We start from the raw sequence: 16,585 nt of genomic DNA, 5'->3' as shown, positions 1-16,585 counted from the left end.
TACTCCTCCTCCGGCGAGTCAGGGCACTCCGCCTCCTCCTCCGCCTCCTCCGGCGAGTGATCAGGGCACTCAGCCTTCTTCTCCAGCGCGTGGCAGCACTCTGCCTCCTTCTCCGCCTGCGCCGGCACGCCCGAGCAGCCAGCTGCCTCCTCCTTCTCCGCCTCGTCAACAAGGGCGGAAGAGACCCGCCGCCGCTCCGGCTCCTCCGGCGCGTCGTCCTTCTCCTTCGCCTCGTAAGAAAGGAAAGACAGCCGCGGCCGCTCCGTCTGCTCCGGCATCTAGCACTACACCCAGAGGCAGGCAATACAGATATGGTCCTTCTCCAAAGACTCCAGAGAAGTTACCATACGAGAGCAGCCAGGAGGAAATCACGAAGATCGTGGAAGCCGAAGTGAAAATTCTTTGAAGGGGTGAAAGCGAAAAAACATCCACCTCCGGAGGAGAAGATAGATCCGATAAAAGCAAAGCGTACTCTGGCTGCCCTGAAGAAACCACCAAAGTCTTCGACGAAAGGCAACTATGAGTGCATTATTACAAAGTCATTTATCGAAGCGGAGCGGTCGGGAAGTACTGTCAGTGATCAAAGGTTAGCAGAACGACGAGCTGGGAAAAAAGTTGCCCAGCTCGGCGAACAAGCGAACCAATTGTTCCCCCCGCTCAAGGTGTCTAGCGATATCGTCGCTAATCATCCGGGGATCTTGTTGCCCGGTACCAATCCTGCAGATTACCTGCCCGATGATGCACATTTTGATTTATTGGAGGTGGCGAACACAAATACGTGTACGGGAAGCCTCTCGTCAAAGATGAAAGATCTCTAACAATGATGATGCGAAGATTCCATGATTGGTACATGAAAACTTGCAAAGAGTCTGGGGGGAGTAATATTTTGACGTTGAGAGTTAGAAAGGAGCATGACCACGTTGGACTTGAACTGTTGATGGTTCCATTTGAGGAGTTCTTCCCGTTTTTCAATCTCCTGGCCCTCGATAAATTAATGATCACTTGCTACTGCCTGTAAATAGTACTACTTCTGTCATTAAGTCTCTATATATAGGTCAGCTCTTTCATTGCATGTATTTTTAATTATCCTCACTATATTATATGCAGATTGAAGATCGTCGAATTGAAGAAAAGACAAATCGGTGATATTGGGTTCATTAACACAAATCTCGTAGATGCATTTATGATTAAATTTCAGGCCAAAGATACCTCCTTCTCCGCCTCGTCAACAAGGGCGGAAGAGACCCGCCGCCGCTCCGGCTCCTCCGGCGCGTCGTCCTTCTCCTTCGCCTCGTAAGAAAGGAAAGACAGCCGCAGCCGCTCCGTCTGCTCCGGCGTCTAGCAATACACCCAGAGTCAGGCAATACAGATATGGTCCTTCTCCAAAGACTCCAGAGAAGTTACCATACGAGAGCAGCCAGGAGGAAATCACGAAGATCGTGGAAGCCGAAGTGAAAATTCTTTGAAGGGGTGAAAGCAAAAAAACATCCACCTCCGGAGGAGAAGATAGATCCGGTAAAAGCAAAGCGTACTCTGGCTGCCCTGAAGAAACCACCAAAGTCTTCGACGAAAGGCAACTATGAGCGCATTATTACAAAGTCATTTATCGAAGCGGAGCGGTCGGGAAGTACTGTCAGTGATCAAAGATTAGCAGAACGACGAGCTGGGAAAAAAGTTGCCCAGCTCGGCGAACAAGCGAACCAATTGTTCCCCCCGCTCAAGGTGTCTAGCGATATCGTCGCTAATCATCCGGGGATCTTGTTGCCCGGTACCAATCCTGCAGATTACCTGCCCGATGATGCACATTTTGATTTATTGGAGGTGGACGAACACAAATACGTGTACGGGAAGCCTCTCGTCAAAGATGAAAGATCTCTAACAACGATGATGCGAAGATTCCATGATTGGTACATGAAAACTTGCAAAGAGTCTGGGGGGAGTAATATTTTGACGTTGAGAGTTAGAAAGGAGCATGACCACATTGGACTTGAACTGTTGATGGTTCCATTTGAGGAGTTCTTCCCGTTTTTCAATCTCCTGGTCCTCGATAAATTAATGATCACTTGCTACTGCCTGTAAATAGTACTACTTCTGTCATTAAGTCTCTATATATAGGTCAGCTCTTTCATTGCATGTATTTTTAATTATCCTCACTATATTATATGCAGATTGAAGATCGTCGAATTGAAGAAAAGACAAATCGGTGATATTGGGTTCATTAACACAAATCTCGTAGATGCATTTATGATTAAATTTCAGGCCAAAGATACCGAGGCCAACCTGCTACAATCGTTTGTATTGAATCAAAACAAAGCTATAATAATCTTCCCTTACGAATTCCAGTGAGTGTTACTGTCTTGTGCATATTCGGTTTCCCTTATTAGTCAAGGTTATAGTAATGTAATTGATGAGTTATGCATGCGTGCACAGCTTCCACTATATTCTCCTAGAGATTAAGCTTGAGCAGGGACTAGTAACCGTCTTAGACTCGAGACGAAAAGATCCCAACGAGTATGCGGACATGACTAAAATTCTACAGAAGTAAGTTAAATCGATCATTATCGCACCATATCGGTAACTTTGTTCATTTCCTGATATCAAGTAATTGTTTTCTTTGTCTGGCAGGGTTTGGAAAAAATTCACCTCAAAAACTCCGGGACTGTCGAAGAAGCTGCAATTTAGACACCCGAAAGTAAGTACTATAGTAGCATGTTCCACGCATCTCCTAGTGATTCAAGCGCTAGTTTCATCAATACCATTTAGCATGCTTGCTAACTATCAGTTTGACTGACCTCTATTTCTTGTAAAGTGGTTGTGGCAGGAACCAGGGAATAATTATTGTGGATACTACATTTGCGAGTCCATCCGCCACACGACCTGTGAGCGGGGCTACTCTGACAAACAATATGACGTGCGTAAATAATAATATTCACAATTTTATTTTACTACCATCATTTGTGTTCAGTTTCATTTATTCATATATATGTATTGACCCCCTTCTTCAAATTATATATATCGGATGCGGAATCAACTCCTACCAGCAGATCGTATGCGAGGAATTCAAGAGGAATTGGCGGCATTCTTTCTTAACCACGTGATCGCTAAAGACGGAGAATACCATGCGAACCCTAATCAGTTGAATTTTAATTAGGAGATTATATTGTAAGAGATAATTATATTGTATATATGTAGCCAGTAGCGTCAGATAGATATACGAGAACTTGTTGTTCGACCAATCTCTCAGAGAAGGAGAGGTGGTCGATATCACTTCTCTTTGTATGCATATGTTCATGACGATCTTCTGTTTCCTTCATTTCCTTACTAGCTAGCGTGTCTAGTCCTCTCTATACGTATAGTATGCAGCGTCGACCAAGCAGATAAGAGAGGACACTTCTCTCTATTCATTAGCTAGCTAACACAATATATGAAACACCTAAATTAACCCCCCAAACCCCACCCCCTTCAAAAAAAAACCATCACCTGAAATGCTGACGCGTGGATGCCTTTTGGTCCCGGTTGGTGTCACCAACCGGGACTAAAGGCCCCCCTGCCCGGGCTCGCCGCACCGGCCACATGGAGGCCCATCTGTCTCGGTTCGTGTAAGAACCGGGACTAAAGGCCAAGGGCATTAGTAATGACCTTTTAGTCCCGGTTCCGAAACCGGGACAGAAGGCCCTTACGAACCGGGACAGAAGGCCCTTTTTCTACTAGTGTATGCACCATATCAAATAGGGCGCGGTTATGATGTTCGGACATACCATCACACTATGGTGTTCTAGGTGCATGAACTGCGAAACAATTTCCACATTGTCTTAACTATGTACCAAAACTCGCAACTCAGATATTCATCTCTATGATCATATCATAGACAGTTTATCCTCTTGTCACGATGATCTTTACTCTGAAATAGCTTTGAACTTTTCAATATTTCGGACTTGCGATTCATCAAGTAAATACTCTTGTATCTACTCAAATCATCAGTGAAGTAAGAAGATAACGATATCCACTGCGTGCCTAAGCACTCATTGGACTGCACACATAAAAAATGTATTGTATCCAACAAGTTACTTTCTTGTTCCATGTGGTATGATTTTGCATGTCTCAAGTGATTCAAAATCAAGTGAGTCCAAACGATCCATCTGCATGGAGTTTCTTCATGCGTTTATACCAACAGCTATGGTTTGCATGTCTCAATCGTTTCAAAAATGAGTGAGTACAAATCTCCATCGGCATGGAGCTTCTTCATGCATTTTACACCAACATGACTCAAGCGGGAGTGCCACAAGTAAGTGGTACTATCATTATTACTTTGTATCTTTTGGCCCCAATATTATGAACATGTGTAACACTATGATCGAGATTCAATAAACCATTGAAGGTAATTATTCAAGCAAACAGAATAACCATTATTCTTTTTACATGAATAATCTTATTGCAATAAACACGACCCAATCATGTTCATGCTCAACGCAAACACCAAATAACAATTATTTAGGTTTAACACCAATCCCGATGGTAGAGGGAGCGTGCGATGTTTGATCACATCAACCTTGGAAACACTTCCAACACTTATCGTCACCTCGCCTTTAGCTAGTCTCCGTTTATTCCGTAGATTTTATTTCGAGTTACTAATCACTTAGCAATCGAACCGGTATCTAATACCCTCGTGCTACTAGGAGTACTAGTAAAGTACACATCAATATCATGTGTATCAAATATACTTCTGTTGACATCGTCAACCTTCTCATCTACCAAGTATCTAGGGTAGCTCCGCCTCAGTGACCGTTCCCCTCATAACAGAAGCACTTAGTCTCAGGTTTGGGTTCAATCTTGGGTTTCTTCATTAGAGCAGCAACTAGTTTGCCGTTTCATGAAGTATCCCTTCTAGACCTTGCCCTTCTTGAAACTAGTGGTTTTACTAACCATCAACAATTGATGCTCCCTCTTGATTTCTACTTTCGCAGTGTCAAACATTGTGAATCGCTCAAGGATCATCATATCTATCCTTGATATGTTATAGTTCATCGCGAAGATCTAGCAGCTTAGTGGGAGTGACTTTGGAGAACCATCACTATCTCATCTGGAAGATTAACTCCCACTTGATTCAAGCGATTGTTGGACTCAGACAATCTGAGAACATGCTCAAGGATTGAGATTTTATCCTTTACTTTGTAGACAAAGAATCTTGTCGGAGGTCTCATACCTCTCAACAAGGGCACAAGCATGAAATCTCAATTTCATCTCTGAGAACATCTCTTATGTTCCGTGACGTTTCAAAACTTCGAGGTGATGTAGAATGGTAGTATTTCCACTAATGATTACAGTGAAGCCTTTAATGGTGCACTTGATAAAAAGGCAAAACTTCGAGCTTACTATGACGAAAAGTATTGGAGCGGTGTAAATGTTTCTCAGGGAATAACTTTTGTTTGCAAATCAGATCAAGAAAATCTCCAGTTTGAAGTACGCACGGTCAAAGATAATGTAGAGGATATCAAAGATGATGTAAAGGATGTCAAAGATGATGTAAAGGACGTCAAAGGTGATGTAGGGGACGTCAAAGGTCAGATGGCTATGATAGTTGCGTTCCTTGCAAAAAAGTTTCCTGGAGAGAGCTTGAGAAATGAACTGGATTCTACAACCGAAAGTTATCATGTTAGCTTATGAAACCCAGTTATATTTGTGCAAAGATGAAATTAATGAACATTGATGTGCTATTACAATAATTTTATGGCAGGTCACTTTATCTGAAAGAGGTAACAATATCCAATGTGAATCTTATAATGTCCCTCAACAATCAAATGATGATGTGCAAGAGCCAGGAACTACCATGCAGGTAATGTAATGGGCTTTTCCAATACCTATTTAATGCATGTCCATGCTAATGTCTTAAAACTATTGCTTTAACAGGAGCTGCATTAGACCAAATCAAAACAGGTTTGTAGTAATGCGCATTTACCACATGAACAAGTGATCGCTAAGGTGTGTCAACTAACTTGTACTCATTTAATTAGCAATTATCTCCCGCTGGTAGTTTCAGGATTGGTTGAACCCTTATACTAGTCAAATATTGAAAAGCTATCTTGTCATCAAGTTAAAATTGTGAAATATTATCCTTTGGATTAGCAACTATAACCTCATTGGGTTCCTATATACCCTCTTAGTAATCTTAACCTACTGTGCAAGGACTTACCCAGATTTTCATCAATGATGATGATGACACCTTTTCCTATTAAATTGCAGAATGCCCATGTTGAACATAATCTTGGAGTGCAGAAAGGTGGTCCTGAACCAAGTTTACGACCTCACCAAGTCACTAAGCAGGTAAACATATGCTACATATGTAAATGGCATTGATTCTACAACAGGCTGTCCAATTTTGTATGTAAGTGGTAAATGACATTATTATTAAACAACAATTACATTTTGACAAGGTCGTTTCCAATATTGTTGCGACACAACTAGCAGATCATAAGTCAGATTCAATAAGTATTAAAAATCATTCTTGATTATAGTTGATCGTGTGTCTCCTTTCACATGTGTTCCTATTTAGTTGTAGAATGCTAGTGCTGAAAATAGCAAGGCAACCAAGCCATGTGGTCATGACCAAGTAACTAAGCAGGTACATATAGGCTTGATATCCGGATGACAATGATTTTATAATAGATAGTTGGTCTAGTTATTTATGAAATTGTTCTTATTTGCATAAAGTGAAATCTTCTCGGGTTCATCAATAATATATGTTTCATTTCTTGAAAAATAGGATAAAACTGAAGTTGTGTTGTATTCAATGAACTCGAGAAACAATGACAAGCCGGTGGCCAAAGGAACTTTAGTGATTAAAGAGAAAACATATGTGGTTGGAGGAGACATGCTTGGAGTGCAATACGTTGCAGTTCTTGTTCGTGGCTATACATATCTAGCAAATGAGAGACTAGTTAGACCATATGAAAAATTCCAAACAGTAAAGGATGCTTTTGGTTCTGTTATTGCTTGGCCTCGCTCACATGTAAGTCTGTTTCCATTCAAGCATTCTATATGATCAACTTTGCACATGTGTGATAAGTTATTTATCAAGAATATTTCTGGTTTTAGGTAAAAGTAGTTAAGCCAACCACTCCAGCACAACCACAAAGCATTGGTATGATAGTTTCTTATAGTTTCATCAAGAAATCTCTTATCTTCCACTTTTCTATAAGCATATGTTCACGTAAACATTGTTCATATAATTTTCAGGGTGATGATGACTTGAAAAGGGAGTGCATTAAAGGAGCTAGGAGTAGTTGAGCAGTTGACGAGTTGTTGATAAGAAAAGGGAGTGTATTGGAGGAGTTGCGAGCAGTTGATGAATCTATATTTGAATGAACAATATTATGCATTATGTATAAATTTTGATTCATAGAGAAACATAGTTGTTCTCTATAGGATATTTTCTTATTTATTTGCACAAGCGTATGTTTCATATGAATGTTTGGTATTATTCAGTTGTAAACTCCACGTACTTATGTGGAGACATTGTTTCCGCTAATTAATGCATTGGATGTTATTATTGTTGTTCCTATGCATGTGCATTCATGACATTATACAATAACTGAATCTGAAATGATGAAACAGATTCAAAATAAATCAATTACCATTTGAAGTAAAATATTACATTTGTATAAAGAAGTTTAAGTATATATGTAGAGAAGAGTATAGGAGGCGAATGATGGTTAATGGCAGAGATGGTATGAATTTGAAATGGTGAAACAAATTTGAAATAAATTGAATAATATTTGAAGGAAAATATTCCATTTGCATAAAAAGGCTTATGTATATTTAGAGATGAATGAAACATGTCTATGTGTAGAGACGTAATACGAGCATGCCTAATATAACGTCTCTACATGTAGACACCATTTTCAACGTCCCTAGAAAGCGTCTCATGCCATGTAAGACACGTTTGGCAAGCGTGTCTACATGATTGAGACGGTCCGTGGGGATACGCTCCAAGGATGCTTTACTAAAACGGCTCTATAGTTGGCTAGAGATGAAACAACACGTCCCTAGGTATGAAATTGAGCGTGCCTAGTGACCTGTTTTGTTGTAGTGGCGGTGATCATGCTGCAGGGCAGGTACACCGGGAAGAAGGCGGTGATCATGCGTGTGTTCTAGGAGGGCACCCGCGATCGCCCCTACGGGCACTGCCTGGTCGTCGGCGTGTCCAAATACCCGAAGAAGGTGATCCGCAAGGACTCGGCCAAGAAGATGGCCAAGAAGTCCCGCGTCAAGGTCTTCCTCAAGCTCGTCAACTTCACCCACCTCATGCCCACCCGCTACACCCTCGACGTCGACCTCAAGGAGGTGGTCTCCGGCACCCTCGACTCCCTCACCACCAAGAACAAGAAGCTCACCGCCGCCAAGTCCGCCAAGGCCAAGCTCGAGGAGAGGTTTAAGACCGGCAAGAACAGGTGTTTCTTCACCAAGCTCTGCATGATTCGACATGATTCAAGAAATGCCAACAAGATCTATTCTTCACATGATTCGACATGATTCAAGAAATTCCAACAAGATCTATTCTTCACATGATTCGACATGATTCAAGAAATTCCAACAAGATCTATTCTTCACATGATTCGACATGATTCAAGAAATGCCAACAAGATCTATTCTTCACATGATTCGACATGATTCAAGAAATATCAACAATATCTATTCTTCACATGATTCGACATGATTCCACATGATTCCACATGATTCGACATGATTCAAGAAATTCCAACAAGATTTATTCTTCACATGATTCGACATGATTCGACATGATTCAAAAAATTCCAACAAGATCTATTCTTCACATGATTCGACATTATTCAAAACTGGATGCACTTCGTGTACAAATCAGACAATCTCTTTCGAAGTATTAGGATTTCATACGAAAACTCATCTGTTACAAAAGGCATTTCATTTTTTCGAACTTATTTCATTTTTCCCACATGGGTGCATGTATTAAAAACCATTACAACATATCATGAATAGAGAAGTGACCAAATTAATAGAAATTCATCATCACATTAAAGCCAAAGTACAGTAGTGACCAAAATAAATACATAACGTTCTTACATAGTTCTCATTATTGAACAACATATAGCTCTCTAGAGCTTCTAATTAGAACATACATTGAAACTACTAAATTTAAATGCAACAACAAATGCGATCATAACCGCAACTAAGGTACAAATTGATCCAACGGCATAATGATACCAAGCCTCGGTCTGAATGGTGTATTTTCTAATGTTTCTAATCTTCAAGCGCATTGCATTCATCTTGATCTTGTGATCGTCACGCACATCGGCAACATCCAACTCCAATATCATCTTATCCTCTTCAACTCTTTGTATTTTTTTATTTCAAGTTATTGTTTTCTTCTTTAACCAAATTTAACTTCTCGGCAAGAATTTGTATGTCGGTTCGAATTTCCAGTTCACATACCTCCTAGATAAAAAATCTATGTCACGTTGGTCGGCATAATTGTCATAAACACTAAATAAAACAAACAGTTATAAAAGATAATATATACCACATCTGAATCATAGACAGGACGAGGGCCGATGGAGGCGGATACCAAAACCATCGCACTATATAATAACAAACAATAATAGAAGTAAGAAAATTACACAAGTATCTATCTAAATCATACAAGTAAGAACTTTTTTATTTTAGAAAGAAGATAAGAAGAAGAGACTAACCACGGTGGTGCCGAAGCCGAGATGGGCGCGGGCAATCGACGGAGGTGAGGACGGGGACGGGACACGGACGGACCGCCAAAGTTACACAAAACTAGGAGGAAAATGGAGCTTGGACAAGGAGCTTCGGGAGGAGAAAGCTTAAGTGTGGCTTGGGAATTTCATCGACCACCTCATGTGCATAGGAAGTGAGCTAGAGCACCACAAAGCTCTCCCACGGCCGGCCAAAAAACAGAGCAGTGCACTGCTCTGCTCTCGGGCATGGGGTATATATAGGCCAAGAATTGGTCCCGATTTATGGACGGAACCGAGACTAAAGTTCAACATAGGGTCTCGGTTCCAGCCTAAAACCGGGACCAATGGTTGTGGGCTAGGAGCAAGGCACATTGGTTCCGGTTCGTGTTTGACACCGGGACCGAAGGTAACAAACAAACCGGGACAAATGTCCGACAAGGCCCGGCCGGCGCCCTGGCCTCACGAACCGGGACCTATGCCCACATGGGTCCCGGTTCGTGAGTGAACCGGGACTAATGTGATTCCATCAAGTGGACTGAAGCCCTCTTTTCTACTAGTCCTAGCTACTAGCTATGGACCCGTAGGTCTCTGGTGAACTACTCAGGCATCATCGGAGGAGCAATGGAGTTGATATAGATGCCCTCCGTGATCGATTCCCTCTCCGGCAAATTACCGGAAAAGGCTCCCGGATTGGATCTCACGGGAACACACGCTCCTGGCGGCGAAAAAGTATTTTTTGGTCTCGTTCTGGTATTAGGAGAATATTTGAGAATTTATAGGACGAAGATTAGGGTTAGGAGACCTGCATGGGGCCCACAAGCAAGGGGCGCCCCCTCCTAGGGCGCGCCCTGCAGGCTTGTCTTCTCCCGGTAGGTCTCCTGCCCCCTTCTCCAAGTCTGGCAGGTTTCTTCTAGTCCAAGAAAAATCATTCCGGAGATTTTATCCCGTTTGGACTCCGTTTAATATTCCTTATCTGCAATACTCAAAAACATGGAAAAACAGAAAGTGGCACTAGGCTCTATATTAATAGGTTAGTCCCAAAAATAATATAAAATGACATATTAATGCATATAAACATCCAAACACATAATATAATAGAATGGAACAATAAAAAATTATAGATAGGTTGGAGACGTATCAAGCATCCCCAAGCTTAATTCATGCTCGTCCTCGAGTAGGTAAATGATAAAAAACAGAATTTTTGACGTGAAATGCTACCTAACATAATTATCCATGTAATATTCTTTATTATGGCATGAATATTCAGATCCATAAGATTCAAAACAAAAGTCTAATATTGACATAAAAACAATAATACTTCAAGCATACTAACAAGGCAACTGTGCCCTTTCGAAATAACATGGTCTTAGAAAGTTATTCCTACAAAATCATATGGTCTCGCTATGCTCCATCTTCCCCACACATAGTATCTAAATCATGCACAACCCCGATGAAAGTCAAGCAATTGTTTCACACTTTTTATGTTCTCAAGCATTTTCAACTCTCACGCAATACATGAGCGTGAGCCATGGATATAGCACAATAGGTGAAAATAGAATATGGTGGAGGTTGCAAAAAGAAAGAGGAGAAGATATTCCCAGATCAACTAGCCGTATCAACGGGCTATGGGGATGCCCATCAATAGATATCAATGTGAGTGAGTAGGGATTGCCATGCAACAAATGCACTAGAGTTATAAGTGTATGAAATCTCAAAAAGAAAACTAAGTGGTTGTGCAAAAGATGAAATTCTACTAGTTATATGAAAGTGACAAAATATGAGACTCTCTATGAAGAACATGGTTCTAGTTTGAAGCACAAGTGTGGAAAAGATAGTAGCAATGTCCATTCTATCTTTATCTCATTTTTTTGGTGGGCATCTTTGGCCTCTTCTTTTTTTTGTGGGCTTCGCTGGCCTCTTTTATTTTTTTTGTAAAGTCCGGAGACTCATCCCAACTTATGAGGGAATCATAGCTTCCATCATCCTTTTATCACATGGGGCAATGCTCTGATAATGCAAATGTACACTTTTATTTACCTACAACTCAAAGATTACACCTCGATATATAGAACAAAATATGATTCTATAAGTAATATGGAAGTGATGGTGCGTGTCATAAAAAAAGGGACGGTGGTGTTGCATGGCAATATATCTCGGAATGGCTGTGAAAATGCCATAATAGGTAGGTATGGTGGCTGTTTTGAGGAAAGTATACGGTGGTTGTTTTGAGGAAGGTGAGTTTAGTGTACCAGCGAAAATAGCACGGTACTAGAGAGGCTAGCAAATGTGGAAGGGTGAGAATGCGTATAATCCATGAACTCAACATTAGTCATAAAGAACTCACATACTTATTGCAAAAGCCTATTAGTTATCGAAGTAAGGTATTAGAAGCATGCTCCTAGGGGAAGTGTTGGTAGGAGTTAACCATTGCGCGATCCCGACCTCCACACAAAGGTTGACAATCATTAAACAAATCATGCTCCAACTTCACCACATAACGGTTCACCATACGTGCATGCTACGGGAATCACAAGCTTTAACACACGTATTTCTTCCAATTCACAATTACTTACTAGCATGACTGTCATATTACCATCTTCATATCTCAAAACTATATGCAAGGAATCAAACTTCTCATCATATTCAATGCACTTAATATGAAAGTTTCTATTATATGCAAAGAAACAAACTATATGCGAGGCCTTTCACACGGGTGGGCAGGAGCTGGTTCGAGGCCCGGCAGAAAGAGATGTTCAATGCCGATGGCCTGAACTAGGGCGTCAGATCGGTCGTGGCCGTTCTTCTTTTGGAGGCTGGCATGGTGAGTCGGCCGCTAGCTGTGTTGCCGGCAAAAAACCTATTCTTTTTTGGAGATCGGATGTGTTGCCGGCTGCTCCCTGTGTTGCCGACGTGGACGTGTAGGCTGGCTGTGTTGTCGGCGTGATCTAGGGCCGCTTGCATTAACTATCGACCGTGGCTATTCGAATGCTTGTATTTGAAAATGAGGCGGACAGGATACGACCAAGGATGCGTCCGCATGTTGGACACACGGCCACCGCATCCCAGAAATGGCCCGGACACAACTCCATTATCCGTCCTAAACGGACAGATTCCGAATAAAACGGACGTAAGGATAGGATCGCGTGTTAGAGTTGGCACTATATCATATGGCTATACTATTAACCATGCTCTAAGCGATCTGATTCGCACCATCAAGCTCGATCAGAGGTTTACTGCCGTGACCCCGTCCGTCCGTGATGACACCACCGGGATGCCCCTGGCGTGCCCAGTGCGGGGTACTCCCGAGTGCGGAGCTCGAACCAACGAAGCCGACCGTGAACTAGCACCACAGCTGAACTGTCGTGTCCCTGGTCCTGGATGACATCGCTGCCTCGCTACGTTGCCAAAAGAGAAAAGTCGCCCGGCCGCACGTGGCGCATTGCCCTCTTCGAGCTGAGGTGTCATGTTATTTTGGTCCTACTCCTAGTACTACTATTAAACCTGTGAACTAGCCGTGGCAGCGTAGCAGCACCGTTAGGAGACGTGCGCAAGGACCGTTGCATGTGGAGTGTGCGCATCCGGTCCGGTCCAGGCCACGCCATTCATTACGGAACGGAGCGCCCAAAATCCCCAGGCCCCCAGCTTGGATTGCTTGCTTCAGCCGGTGATCACATGCACGGAGCAGCAAACAATACATACATACGGAGCAGCACACGATCTACGACTCCATGAAAATACATGATCTTCCAGGATGGCCGCGGTGGGCATTCAAAGGAAGATACTCCTCTTGAATAAGCGTATGAGTAGAAGAAGAGAGTAAAATAAGACGCACACGCATGTCGCTGCCGGCCACTGCTCCTGTCCAGGCATTGAAGAGTTCATGTGATGTGCCCGCCCACATTTTTGTATATGCGGTCCTGCATCTGTGTGTGCGTGTGTCAGAACACGGATGTTTTAGCTGCACGTAGCCATTGTCTTGGATTATATATATGGCATACATGGCAGCAAGTCCAGTCGCGGGATCCCTTCATGTGACGCGATCTCAGGCGGGGTCAATCTTGCTGGTCATGACACGGTGTTCGCCGGGGCCTGCGGCTGCCCGGCTGCCCATGCAACCGCCGGGCGATCTCGTAGGATTCCATGAACCTTTGGAACAAGAGGACACGAGCCCACAGGTCTTCCAAATCTCGGCGCAGAGATTGGGTGCATCTGGCCTTGGATCCATGACCATGAGATGGTGCGTACGAGCGCCTTGGAGGCTTGCTTTGAGCTATGTTTGCTAGCCGCAACCGTACGTACGTATTGGTCCACCTGACCAACCTCTGCTAGGACGAATATATGTTCATCCAATCGAACGTTGATGGTCATGATGCACTGTCACCCTGGTGTTGAGCGACCACGTTTTTTTTTTTTGTATCCCTGTCTTTCATCGTCACTGGTCGTCAAAATGTGGGTCCGCCACCAGTCGGATGGTCGTTTTTGGCTTGAAGCACAATCTTCTACGGTTTGTCACCCTCACTGACGCAAGTGGCGATACTGAGAATCTCGGGTTCTTGGCTTATCATGGTGCAAGCTTACTTGGCAATGGCAACATTCCGAGGATATGCTCTGAGTGACGGCCAAAGGAGGGTGCAAAGTGGTAGCTTATTTAAGCTTGTTTGTTAGAGGGGGAAAAGCCCTACCTTACTTTGATATACTGAATACGTAGTTTATTGCGACCCTGCGACAACAGAGGATGCTTTTGGTAGTATATTAACATATAGGTACATTTCAACGATATGCACGACCTACTGGGTGGTTTTCAGAAGCGGACGTAAATATCTGAATAACACATGTAGTTGTCGTCGTCAGTCCATATGTGTGTGGATCAAACCGACCTCTATCTAAAATCTTCTGTAACCTAATTATACCATTGAATTTGACATGAAGCTTTTTAGACTCTGGACCAATAAGTGAGTGTAACCTGCAGTTTAGTACGAGGGAAAACATGAAAAGGCATTGCCGATGGTGATGATCACTGATCTGACTCCGTAAGCTTTGGATGTATTCTGTTTTACAGTCGCAACCATGATCGTAGCGGATCTAGTACTAGATTGCATGCTTGCGTATCGATAGCCCCATATACTTCTAACTAATCTGCATATCACATCTTGTTAGGTCGCTAGTCGAATTCAGGCCTATACTATTCAGGGACCAACAAGAATTGTCCAACCAATGGTTTGGGCTTAATTTAGGCTGCCGTACTTAAGCAAGGCTGCTAGCTAAAAGATAGTGGTAGCACTATTATAAGACTGCGTATCAGACATCCAAGATAATACTTGAGAGATCAGGTCAGTGCACATACTTGATAGATAGGAAATGGAATTGCAAAAATACATTTAGTGTGCTTTCATAGGTCGTCAGCATTTAGTATTCAAACAGCTCGAACCGATATGGACACCGGAAATTTCTTGAGTCACGCTTAATTTACATCAACCTGGTAAAATCACTCGTCTTTCTTGAGTGGCACTGAATTTGCATCGGCGCAGTAAATTCACTCCAGTTGTTCTTATACTTTTGAACAACTCCAAGTAACATAACGCTAGGCATCAGACTACTGATGTTTAGCTCGCTATCAGACTAGTACTTAACCGTTCGATCCAAAGCATCATGGACGTCCGATGTACTAGTAGTCAGGCCGCTAATTTGTTTCGCGTTAATTGAGTGCTTCGTCATAATGGTTCCCGCATCCATCGGACTTCTTACTTTTTATATGCGAGTATAGTACTTGGGCTTGATGTCACGTGGGCTAATAGTTAGCTTACATGCATGATGCATGAATCTACGCTTTCGTTAATCACGTGTGATATATCGTATACCCTAAAAAATGATTGATATACTGTATAGTGCGTCATCCATCCATGTTCATGTTTCCAACTTCATTATTTTTCTTTCAGTACAACAAAGTATTTTTCCGTGGATCCGTAAAAAAACAATGCTTCCATGGATATAATAATTTGCTTCCTCTGTGATGGAAATTTGATTCAATCCAATATTTTTAAAATAATTGTTTTCTACCCAGAAAAACTATGTTTTGTAGACACATTTTTTTGGTATACTATAAAATTAGCTGCTTCATGCAGAACTTCTAATGCTTCGTATACTTTCTTATATTTGACAATTTTTTAAACTTGCTACTAGATAATAGGAAATTTACTGCTAGTGCATAACTGATTTTCCTCAATTAAGGACGCAGAATGTATGACGGTGGGTATCTTCCGCACACCAATATTTGCTTCCAGCTTCGTTTGTAATGTTTGCATCCATATAAAATAAAACTATATCTGAGTAGAAAATATTTTGTGTCGAAAGCATTATTCCAAGGGAATTCATTCAACAAAACAGTGATTTGTTTCCGTAAATAGGAAAAAAATTGCACTTGTTTCAAAAGCATCAATCTCTTGCTTCCATTAACTATAAATTTTCTTCCAACCAACGTAGTAATAAAATTGCAAACACAATGATATTTTTCGTATTAAGATTTTTTTTTTGCTTCAAAAAGAAATTATGTGAGAGGGCTGCACATGTATAATGGTGCATTGAAACAGACTAATACAATGTGAACACAAACTACAAATTCATTTTACTGCAAAAGTAAATTACTCTTACAACTTTATTTTCATATTGTCATAGTCGGCATAGCGGTTGCCGGCAATCTGTTCGTGATAATATCTGTGTGTGCCACGAGCTCTACGTTGATCGCCGTAGAACCGACACCTTAGAGCCCGGTTGGACTAGCAGTTGAGACATTACATCATCATTTGAAATCTGTACAACTGAACCATTCAGTGCGAAAGAAGGAAGCACAAAAT

General features: G+C 42.0%; 1 long non-coding RNA gene and 1 pseudogene across 1 annotated transcript; both read left to right on the top strand.

Annotated features, from left to right (window-relative positions):
- Positions 1-6,866: 6,866 nt before the first annotated feature.
- On the top strand, positions 6,867-7,281 carry LOC123430546. The gene is made up of 3 exons (XR_006622955.1): positions 6,867-7,006; positions 7,093-7,138; positions 7,234-7,281. It is a non-coding gene; the product is annotated as an uncharacterized LOC123430546 (long non-coding RNA).
- A 580-nt stretch (positions 7,282-7,861) lies between these two features.
- Positions 7,862-14,899, top strand: LOC123428652 (annotated as a pseudogene).
- The last annotated feature ends 1,686 nt before the right edge of the window (positions 14,900-16,585 follow it).

Source organism: Hordeum vulgare, chromosome 2H (genome assembly GCF_904849725.1).
Source record: "Hordeum vulgare subsp. vulgare chromosome 2H, MorexV3_pseudomolecules_assembly, whole genome shotgun sequence".
In the NCBI taxonomy this organism is placed as follows: domain Eukaryota; kingdom Viridiplantae; phylum Streptophyta; class Magnoliopsida; order Poales; family Poaceae; genus Hordeum; species Hordeum vulgare.
Note: the sequence above shows the minus strand (reverse complement) of the source record. Positions and strands in the feature narration are given on the sequence as shown.